General features: G+C 52.6%; 1 protein-coding gene across 1 annotated transcript in view; it reads left to right on the top strand.

Moving 5' to 3' along the window:
* The first annotated feature begins 2,508 nt into the window (after window positions 1-2,508).
* The window catches only part of TUSC2 (tumor suppressor 2, mitochondrial calcium regulator), a 223,475-nt gene continuing 216,494 nt past the window's right edge, over window positions 2,509-9,489 (top strand). Inside the window, exon 1 of the mRNA XM_050781030.1 lies at window positions 2,509-2,518. The gene's annotated coding sequence lies outside the window, so the exon portion shown is untranslated. The remainder of the gene's footprint in view (window positions 2,519-9,489) is intronic.

Raw genomic sequence — 9,489 nt, 5'->3', positions numbered from 1 at the left:
GCCTCCACACCCTCCAAAGGCGCCCAGGAGGCCTGTTCCCATCGCCCAAATGGTGACCATCCCAAACCTGGGTGGGTGGGGTGGGTGCAAGTTTCCTTGGTGGAGGAGGCAAGGGCACACTGTTTGGAGCCATTCTGAATGTGAACACCAGGTGGCGGTGCAGACCCAGATTATTAGGTGGGAGCAGGCAGGGGCTTGCCTGAAATTTGGCCTTGAGGCTTTTTTCAGGGCCCTGGAGTCTGGGAGGCTGCTGCATTGGAGCTGTTTGCTTCCTCCCTGCCAGAAGCAGGTCTGGACTGGGGTTGGGTCAGGCACACTGTCTGGTCACCACTGTATCCTGAGTCTGCCACATAGTGGGTGCTTAGGGCTATTTATCAAATGGAGAATTGAATAAGTGGTCCTTGCTTCATGGGAATTAAATGAGTTAACATATTAAAAGCACGTGGAGAGCCATCAGTGAAAGTGTGCAGCTATTTTTACTTTTATTATGGAGGGTGGTTCTTCTCATCAGGGCCCACCTATCTGGGCTCAGGGCATCTAAACTTCATGCCCTGCCCTGGGATTTGGACAGCCTCCGCCAGCAGGGGATAAAGACTGGACCCCAAGGCCTTACCACTCGATGCAGCATCCCTGTGGGCAGTTGGGGGACAGAAGGGGCCTGTCATAAGCACTGAGGATGGCACACAGGGGTCAGGCCCCTAGGCCTCACCATGCAGCTTCCATAGCAGGGAGAGAGGCCACCTGCTACTGTCCCCTAAGTGCTGTCAGGACTGGGCCACTGGCAGGGTTAGCTAGCCGGAGGTTAGGGAGGGATGAGGGTGGGGCATGCCCCTCAGTGGTCAGGGCCCAGGCTCTCAGAGTGATCTGATCATTCCCTCCCAGGCTTTTCTCGTTGCACACCTTTGCCTTCCCTGAGACCTCCACTGTAAATGCATGTCTCATTCTTACTTCAAATCCTGGTTCCCTTCCCTGCCCACCCAAGGCATTTCGCAGAAAGCCACTCTCAGACGCCAACCACCCTCCCCCAGGTCCTCCCCACAGAGCTCTCATGAGCCTGACGCAGAGTCTCAGTAAGGTTGAGTGATTTGTCCTAGGTCACACAGGATTTGCACCCAGCTCTGTTGAACTCCTTCAGCAGTCTTGAACAGGCCTGGGTTATCTCTGCATCCCTTATAGTGGGTTCCTGAGTGTGTCACCAAGGGCCCCTTCTTTTTGGCTCCTGCATCCCCCAACATGAACAAGCGAGATGGGGACATTTGCCACCTCCAGCGACCTGGCTGTGACTGGGAGGGCAGGAACTGTACCACCTCTTCCCCATATATCATCTCCAGCAAGGCAGACAGCAGGAAACAAGCCGCTGCTGCACCGGGACTCCTGGTGATCCAGCGCAGCAGGCGGCTGGACTCTAGGGAGGAGCTGCGACTGGCCCCACACCTCTTTGGGCTTCCAGAAGAGGCATACCTCACGGCAAGTCAGCTCTGCCTTCTATAATAACATGGGTTCTGGTGCCAGGTGTCCCAGACACCCCTGTCCAAGGGGCCTGGGGCAACTGCATTCTCCTGAGTGCCCCTTGCTACATGAATGAGCTTATCTGAATCACAGCTAAGCCACCATGCAACTCCAGGCAAGTCCCTGAACCTCTTGCCTCAGTTTCTTCATCTGTAAAGTGGGGCAAGTCTTCCTACTTGACAGAATTAAGAGTTCAATGCCTTGGCCGGGCGCGGTGGCTCAAGCCTGTAATCCCAGTACTTTGGGAGGCCGAGGCGGGTGGATCACGAAGTCAGGAGATCGAGACCATCCTGGCTAACACGGTGAAACCCCGTCTCTACTAAAAATACAAAAAACCAGCCGGGCGTGGTGGCGGGCGCCTGTAGTCCCAGCTACTCGGAGGCTGAGGCAGGAGAATGGCGTAAACCCGGGAGGCGGAGCTTGCAGTGAGCCGAGATCAGGCCACTGCACTCCAGCCTGGGTGACACAGCGAGACTCCATCTCAAAAAAAAAAAAAAAAAAAAAGAGTTCAATGCCAGTGAGTACCAAGATATGGAAAAAAAAGTATAAAAAGAGTTCAAGCCCTGGGTTTGAGACCAGCCTGGGCAACACGGCAAGACCCCCGTCTCTACAAAAAAAAAAAAAAAAAAAAAAAAAAAAAGCTTTTTTTAATTAGCCAGGCATGGTGGCATGTGCCTGTAGTCCCAGCTATTAAGGAGGCTGAGGTGGGAGGATTGCTTGAGCATGAGAAGTCAAGGCCAGCCTGGGTCACATTCTCCACTTTAAAGACCCTGTCTCTAAAAATAAAAATAAAAATAAAAATAAAATAAAATAAAATAGTTCATATGTGTAGAGGGTCTAAAACAGTGCCTGACACATAGGAACACTAGGTAAATATTTGCTTAGTAAATGACACGCTAAAGGTCTGAAAGGTGGCCCACAGGGGACAGAGCTTTTGCAGGGGTGGGGCCTCTGAGCCATACATGGGCTCAGCCCTCGGGCAGCCCTGAGGTCTACAGGGGCTGCGGGGCCACCCAGTTCTAGGTTACACTTCCTGGCTCCACAGTCTGGAAGGTCTAACCCTTGAAGTGGCCCCGAGTTCTAAAGTTGCCTCTACCTAGCAGTGCATGTGCCCTCACCAAGTCCCCCACTGCCAGGTGGGGGCAGGGTCATGGGGCAATCCCCTGCTCTACACCTGGCTTGACCTGGAGCCTCCTGAAGACACAGCCCAGACTCGGATCCAGCCTGGGAGAGGTGAGTAGGGGCAGCTGGGGCAGGTGAGAAGGATGGGCCCCATCTTCTGAGCTCTGGGGCCAGGGAACCCTCTGACCTGACTCTAAGCAGCAGCCTTGGGCCACAAGGTCGTAGAGTATTTTTCCACCGGGGAGGATGAGGTGAGCCCTCTGGCTCCTGAAAATTCATGAAACCTGGTGGGTGGCTGAGGCTACTTGGCCACTTCCCCAATCACTCCTTAATACAAGAGCCACAGAAGGGCTCAGGACCTAGGAGGCCTGGGGGTCCACAGGCTGCAGGGGAGAGGCTGGCTCCTTTCCCCAGCCAATTCTCTGTCTGGCTCAACGATGCCCACTGTCTTCCTAGTTCCCAGGCCACAAACCAGGGTTCCCCCAGCCCTCAGCCCCCAAGGCTAGTCGCTCTCCTCCCGACAAGACTCATATGCAATGACATAAGTACCACCTGGTCAGATTTTCCTGGGCCTCCCACCCTCCCCTACGGAGCTCCCAGACACACCCTATTTGCCAATGCCCCTCTATCCTCCACTCAGGCCTGCAAGACTTCTTCTGAACTCTGAAACGCCCCAGCCTGGCCTCCAGAGTCCTCAACCTGCTGCCTCCCATCGTGCCCAGGCCATCTGCTCAGACAGCAGCCAGTCTCCTGCCTCTACGCTCTCTGCCCATGCCTGTGCCAGGGTTACTTCCCACCCTGCCCCTGGCTGGGCCTTGCCTCCCTGACATCTTTCCAGCTCTCTGGCAATTACCCAGGTGATTAATTTGGCAATTAATTTGGTAATTAATCATGCTTCTGCTGCTTAGGATGCTCCCTTTCCGCCAGCCAGGCCAAAGATCTACTTGGCTTGACTTTCCCTGGGAAGGGGGCTTGAGCCCTGGAGGCAGGAGAGATGGTCCACTCTGAGTCCCATTACCTGGCCCTGCAGCAGCCGTGGGTCAGGGATTGCATGCAAAGGAGCCCAGGATTCAGCTGAGATAGAGACCCAGGTCCTGCCTCTGAGGGTGCCCCAGGATGCACCTTAGCATTGTTTCTCAGCCTGTCTCTAGCTGCAGGAACTCACTACCCACACTGTGGCCCCAGCACCAGCTCAGCCTTTGCTCAGCCTCCTGGTGACTCTTCCTCCAGGCTCCTGGGGGAGCTGGTCACTGGTGGAGAACCATGGTCCTAAGTGAGCTCACAGCCTCCTGAGGCCTCGGAACAGGCCAAGTCCTTCCATCTGGTGAGAGGGACTGGGCAGCCTTCTAACAGGCACCATTTCAGGTGGGCTTTGATCAATAGCAGGATTTAGTGGCAGAGGAGAAACTGAGTCCTGGTGTCCAGTTGGGTTGGACTCAAGTGGCCCTGGCCTTGTTGTGGGCTCCAATGGGGCTAGCTACCAGATGTGTAGCCCTACAGGTACAACCAACAGATGTACTGCCAGGACGAGGTCCCCGTGGAGCCAGCCCTATGGCATTGATTGAAATGCCCCCCTGCCAATTAGGAGTTTTAAAGAAATGTATAATGATCCCTAATTGGTACCCTCATTAGTTGCTAATTAAACACTTAAGCATTTCTTACAAGTTTAACACATTAATAAGGCAGTTCATTATATGGTAACGAGATTTATTTCTCATATTTATTATATTGTTTCACCACTACTGACGGCAGAGTTATTTTTTTAAAAAACATGGCTTCTTACTGATTACACACAGTCCCCTTCCTACCCTGCCTCAGCCGACAGCTGTTCCTGCCAGTGCCCTGAGCCTTGCTTGGTGGGCCAGAAGCCAGTGTCCTGGGTCCTCCCTGCCGCTTTTGGTCCAGCCTCCCAGAGGTGAGTCAAGCAGGGCACCTTCTTCCCGAAGTCTGGAAGGGCCAGAGCTGGGCTGTGCAACACAGCACAACCCCAGAGGGCTTCAGGGCCAAGAGCCCTGGGAAAACCTCTGTGCATTTAGTCAACCTCTGCATTCCAGGAGCACCTGGGTGGGGTGGGGGATGGGCTTCCTGCTTTCAGTGCCCTGGAGAGCCCAGTTTCAGGACAGGCACCACACTGGGGGCTGACACTGATGGCATGAGTACAGCAGCCAGGGGAGGACAAGGAGGTCCTTTGAGGCTGTCCCCTCAAAGTGCGCAGGAGGAGGGTTGCAGATGGCAGGAACTGGGCTGAGACCAGGATCCTGGGAAAGGTTAGGGAGTCTACAGGATGAGTGGCCCACAGAAGCAGACCCTCAAAAGCAGTGGTGGGGACCAGGCGCAGCAGCTTGTGCCTGTAATCCCAGCACTTTGGGAGGCCGAGGTGAGCGAATCACTTGAGGTCAGGAGTCTGAGACCAGCCTCACCAACATGGCAAAACCCTGTCTCTACTAAAAATACAAAAAAATTAGCAGGGCATAATGGCATATGCCTGTGGTCCCAGCTACTCGAGAGGCTGAGTCATAAGTATAGCTTGAACTCGGGAGGCAGAGGTTGCAGTGAGCCGAGATCACGCCACTGCACTCCAACCTGGGTAACAGAGCAAGACTCCGTCTCAAAAAAAAAAAAAAAAAAAAGGTCAGGCACGGTGGCTCATGCCTGTAATTACAGCACCTTGGGAGGCCGAGATGGGAGGATTTCAAGGTCGGGAGATCGAGACCATCCTGGCTAACACAGTGAAACCCTGTCTCTACTAAAAATACAAAAAATTAGCCGGGCGTGGTGGCGGGCGCCTGTAGTCCCAGCAACTCGGGAGGCTGAGGCAGGAGAATGGCATGAACCCTGAAGGTGGAGCTTGCAGTGAGCAGAGATCACACCACTGCACTCCAGCCTGGATGACAGAGTGAGGCTCCGTCTCAAAAAAAAAAAAAAAAAAAAAAAAAAAAAAAAAAAAAAAAAAGCAGGGGTGGGGATCTGACCTCCTCCTGACTTCCATCCAGAGAGCAATGGGGAGCCACAGAGTGTTTTGAACAGGGAGAGATGTGGCCAGATCTCAGGGTCAGAAAAATCAAGTGAAGGGTGGACTGGAAAGGGCCAAGGGAATAAATACGACCTCCCCATCCTGCCTGCTAAACTCCTGGGGGTCTCCATTGTCCAGATTCAACTGAACGCCAGAGGGCAGAGCCAGACGAATGCCACATGTGCAGCTCAGCTTTCTGGGAGATGGGGGCCAAGAGGTCTTGGGGATACCGGCAGTATTTGGGAACACTTACCTTCTTCCTTTTAAAAAAACACGAGTTCACCATCCTATACCTATACTACACCTTGTCCTTATGGCCCTACATGTGGCTCTGCCTCCCCCTCATTGGTTCCAGTAATTGCAGAGTATATTTGGTGAGGAAGCTCCCTATTCACTCAGTCAGCCTTCCTGGGGTAGGCTGTTTCCAATCGATTGCTCTTAGAAACATCATGCAGTGAACACCTTGGGCATAATTTCACATGTGTGTCAGTCTGTAAAATAAATTCCTAGAAGTGGGCAGTGCTATGTCAAAGGGTCTATGCATTTTTAATTTTGATAGATATTGCCAAATTGTTTTCATGAAGGCTGCACAGATTACATTCCAATGAGCAACTCTAAGTTTCTGATTTTCCCCATGGTCACCAGCAAGTGCATCAATCTTTCATGGCTTTGCCTATTTAATTTGCATCTCTCTTAAAGAAATGAGGGTAAGCATGGGTTCAGTGGTTGAGACTTTTGGATTTCTTTTTGTGTGAATTGTATGTTCATCTTGTTTGCCCCTTTTCTCAATGGGATTCTTGATCCTCTCCTTATCAATTTATAAGGACCCTTTATATATTATGAAATTTGCATTTTTTCCTTAACTTGTAGTTTGTCTTTAAACTTTGAGTTTTTTTCTTTTCTTTTTTTTTTTTTTGAGATGGAGTCTAGCTCTGTCGCCCATGCTGGAGTGCAATGGCACGATCTCAGCTCACTGCAACCTGTGCCTCCCGGGTTCAAGGGATTCTCCTGCTTCAGCATCCTGAGTAGCTGGGATTACAGGCGCTCACCACCACACCCAGCTAATTTTTGTATTTTTAGTAGAGACTTCCTTGAACTCCTGACCTTTAGTAGAGACTTCCTTGAACTCCTGACCTTGTGATCCACCCGCCTCAGCCTCCCAAAGTGCTGGGATTACAAGTGTGAGCCACCACACCTGGCTATTATTTTTTTCCGGGTAGAAATGTTTGGTTTTTATAGAGTCAGGTGTATCCATGTTTTCTCTTATGGCTTTTCTGTTGTTTGTCATATTTAGAAAAGGCTAGACTAAATCAAACTTGTCTAGGGATTTTTTCTTCATTCTTTAGTCCCCATACCTTTGATCCAGCTGGAACTTGTTTTGGTGTTTTAAGGCGTGAGGCAGGGATCCAAGTGGATTTCCCCCCGCCCCCTGCCCCTGATTATCATCTAGTGATTTCAACACCATATTTTCCCAGAGGTTATGCTTGACTGAGTTGTTGAGACTTTAGGAAGTGAATGAGAGAGGAAATAGTGCATCCTGTTGCCTGGTGGGTGGAAAGGGGCAAACCTTGTCAGGACACCATCCCCAGTAGGACAGGGTGAGCTGGGTGAGATTTACCTCCTGGAGGTTGAGGAAAGGGAGGTAAAGGTCCATGGGACCCTCTGTCCCCCTCAGTATAGCGGAGGCCAAACAGGCATCCCTGATGCTAGATTGGCCTTGCTAGCATTCTGGAAGGCTCTGGTGGGCAAATGTCTGATGGCACCTGGGAAAGCTCTGAGCCAAGTTGAGTGAGGGCAAAGGTTGCAGGCCAGGATGCTGACCTGGAGCAAGGAGTGCATATTTGACTTTTCCCTTGGATTCCAGGAACAGTCCATTTTTGTACCCAATTTTAACTTTGCCTGCCACATCAGGATTCCTTCAGTAGACTTTGTGACTTTGATATAATCTTTTTTTTTTCTTTTTTCTCTTTTTTTAGACAGGGTTTCACTTTATCACCCCTCACTATATCTTTGACCTCCCCTGCTCAAGCGATCCTCCCACCTCAGCCTCCTAAGCAGCTGGGGCTACAGCCATGCATCACCATGCCTGGTTAATATTTAAAATATTCATTTGGAGAGATGGGGTCTTGTCATGTTTCCCAGGCTGATCTCCAACGCATGGGCTTAAGAAACCCACCTGCCGGCCGGGCACGGTGGCTCAAGCCTGTAATCCCAGCACTTTGGGAGGCCGAGACGGGCGGATCACGAGGTCAGGAGATCGAGACCATCCTGGCTAACACGGTGAAACCCCGTCTCTACTACAAAATACAAAAAAAACTAGCCGGGCGAGGTGGCGGGCGCCTGTAGTCCCAGCTACTCGGGAGGCTGAGGCAGGAGAATGGCGTGAACCCGGGAGGCGGAGCTTGCAGTGAGCTGAGATCCAGCCACTGCACTCCAGCCTGGGCGACAGAGCGAGACTCTGTCTCAAAAAAAAAAAAAAAAAAAAAAAAAAAAAAGAAACCCACCTGCCTTGGTCTCCCAAAGTGCTGGGATTATAGGTGTGAGCCACCATGCCTGGCCCCTTGACATAATCTTGAGCTTGAGGTGTAGAAAGGAACTATGTTCCTTCCTGAGGGCCCTCTGCTGGGGGCTTGTGATCAAGCCTCCCCTCTTCCCCCCACCCCTGCCCCTGCTCTGGAACTGGGGGCAGTGTATTATGACATAAGTAGGTGACACTTGGGTGTGGAAGAGAGCCTCATGGGACTCACTCCAGGTCCTGCAAGAAGAGGACCAGCAGCATTTGTGAGTAAGGCGAGGACAGGGGAGGCAGGGCCTGGCTAGGCTGCACCCACCTCCCAGCTCCAACTTCTCCCTGCCTCCCTCCCATATCCCACTATTCCCTCTCTTCCAGACACCAAGACCCACTGTGTGTGCCCCTGGATGTCATTTGGACCCTCTGTCCCCCTCAGTATAGCGGAGGCCAAACAGGCATCCCTGATGCTAGATTGGCCTTGCTAGCATTCTGGAAGGCTCTGGTGGGCAAATGTCTGATGGCACCTGGGAAAGCTCTGAGCCAAGTTGAGTGAGGGCAAAGGTTGCAGGCCAGGATGCTGACCTGGAGCAAGGAGTGCATATTCTATCTCCCTGTGCCTCTGCTCCCTGAGGAGCACCCTTCCCTCCACAGCCTTCAATTCCTTCTGGGAATCGGAAGAGCAGGTGTTTTAGGTGCTTTACCTCTTTTAGCCACCAGGTGGCAGAAGTGCAAGCCATACTCTGCCTCACTCCATTCCCGGACCCTTTGGAGTTGCGGATTTAACCTCCCAACAGACTCTGAGGTTATCTAGAGGCCCTGGACATGCAAGAGTTGAGGAAAGATGGGGTCATGCCCCCCCCACTCCCCGAGGCACAGGAACCCCTTCCATCTCAGAGGAACGAGGGGCCTGTGGCCCTGGCTCCCTTCCTAGCCCCACCTCTGTAGAAGCTGCTGGGGCAGTAGCTGGGCTGGAGGAACAGACTGGGTGCTACTAGGGTGAGCCTCAGGGTCTAGGTGCCCTGAGATGCTCACACTGACCAGGCCCACTGATTCTCAGATGTCAACCAGAGAGGACCCTTCCTGGAGCCCAAGGAGGCAGGGAGTGTAGAGGGAGAGAAGAGGAGCCAGGACCTGGCTGGCTCCTCCACTTCTCCTGCCTGGTTACCCACCCAGGGCTCAGCACAGGGTGGTGTTAAAGGCTCTGGCACTGGCCCCCCATGGGCTGAGCTGAGCTGGGCCCCAGAGCTACCCCCACCCCACACACACCTGTGGAGCACACCTTCCCTCCTCCCCATAGAGGGCGGTGTCCAGGAGGGTTTATGGATTCTCTCAA

The sequence above is a fragment of the Macaca thibetana genome, chromosome 2 (genome assembly GCF_024542745.1).
Source record: "Macaca thibetana thibetana isolate TM-01 chromosome 2, ASM2454274v1, whole genome shotgun sequence".
NCBI classification, from domain to species: Eukaryota; Metazoa; Chordata; class Mammalia; order Primates; family Cercopithecidae; genus Macaca; species Macaca thibetana.
The sequence above is the reverse complement of the archived record's forward strand: the minus strand, read 5'-3'. Positions and strand labels throughout refer to the sequence as shown.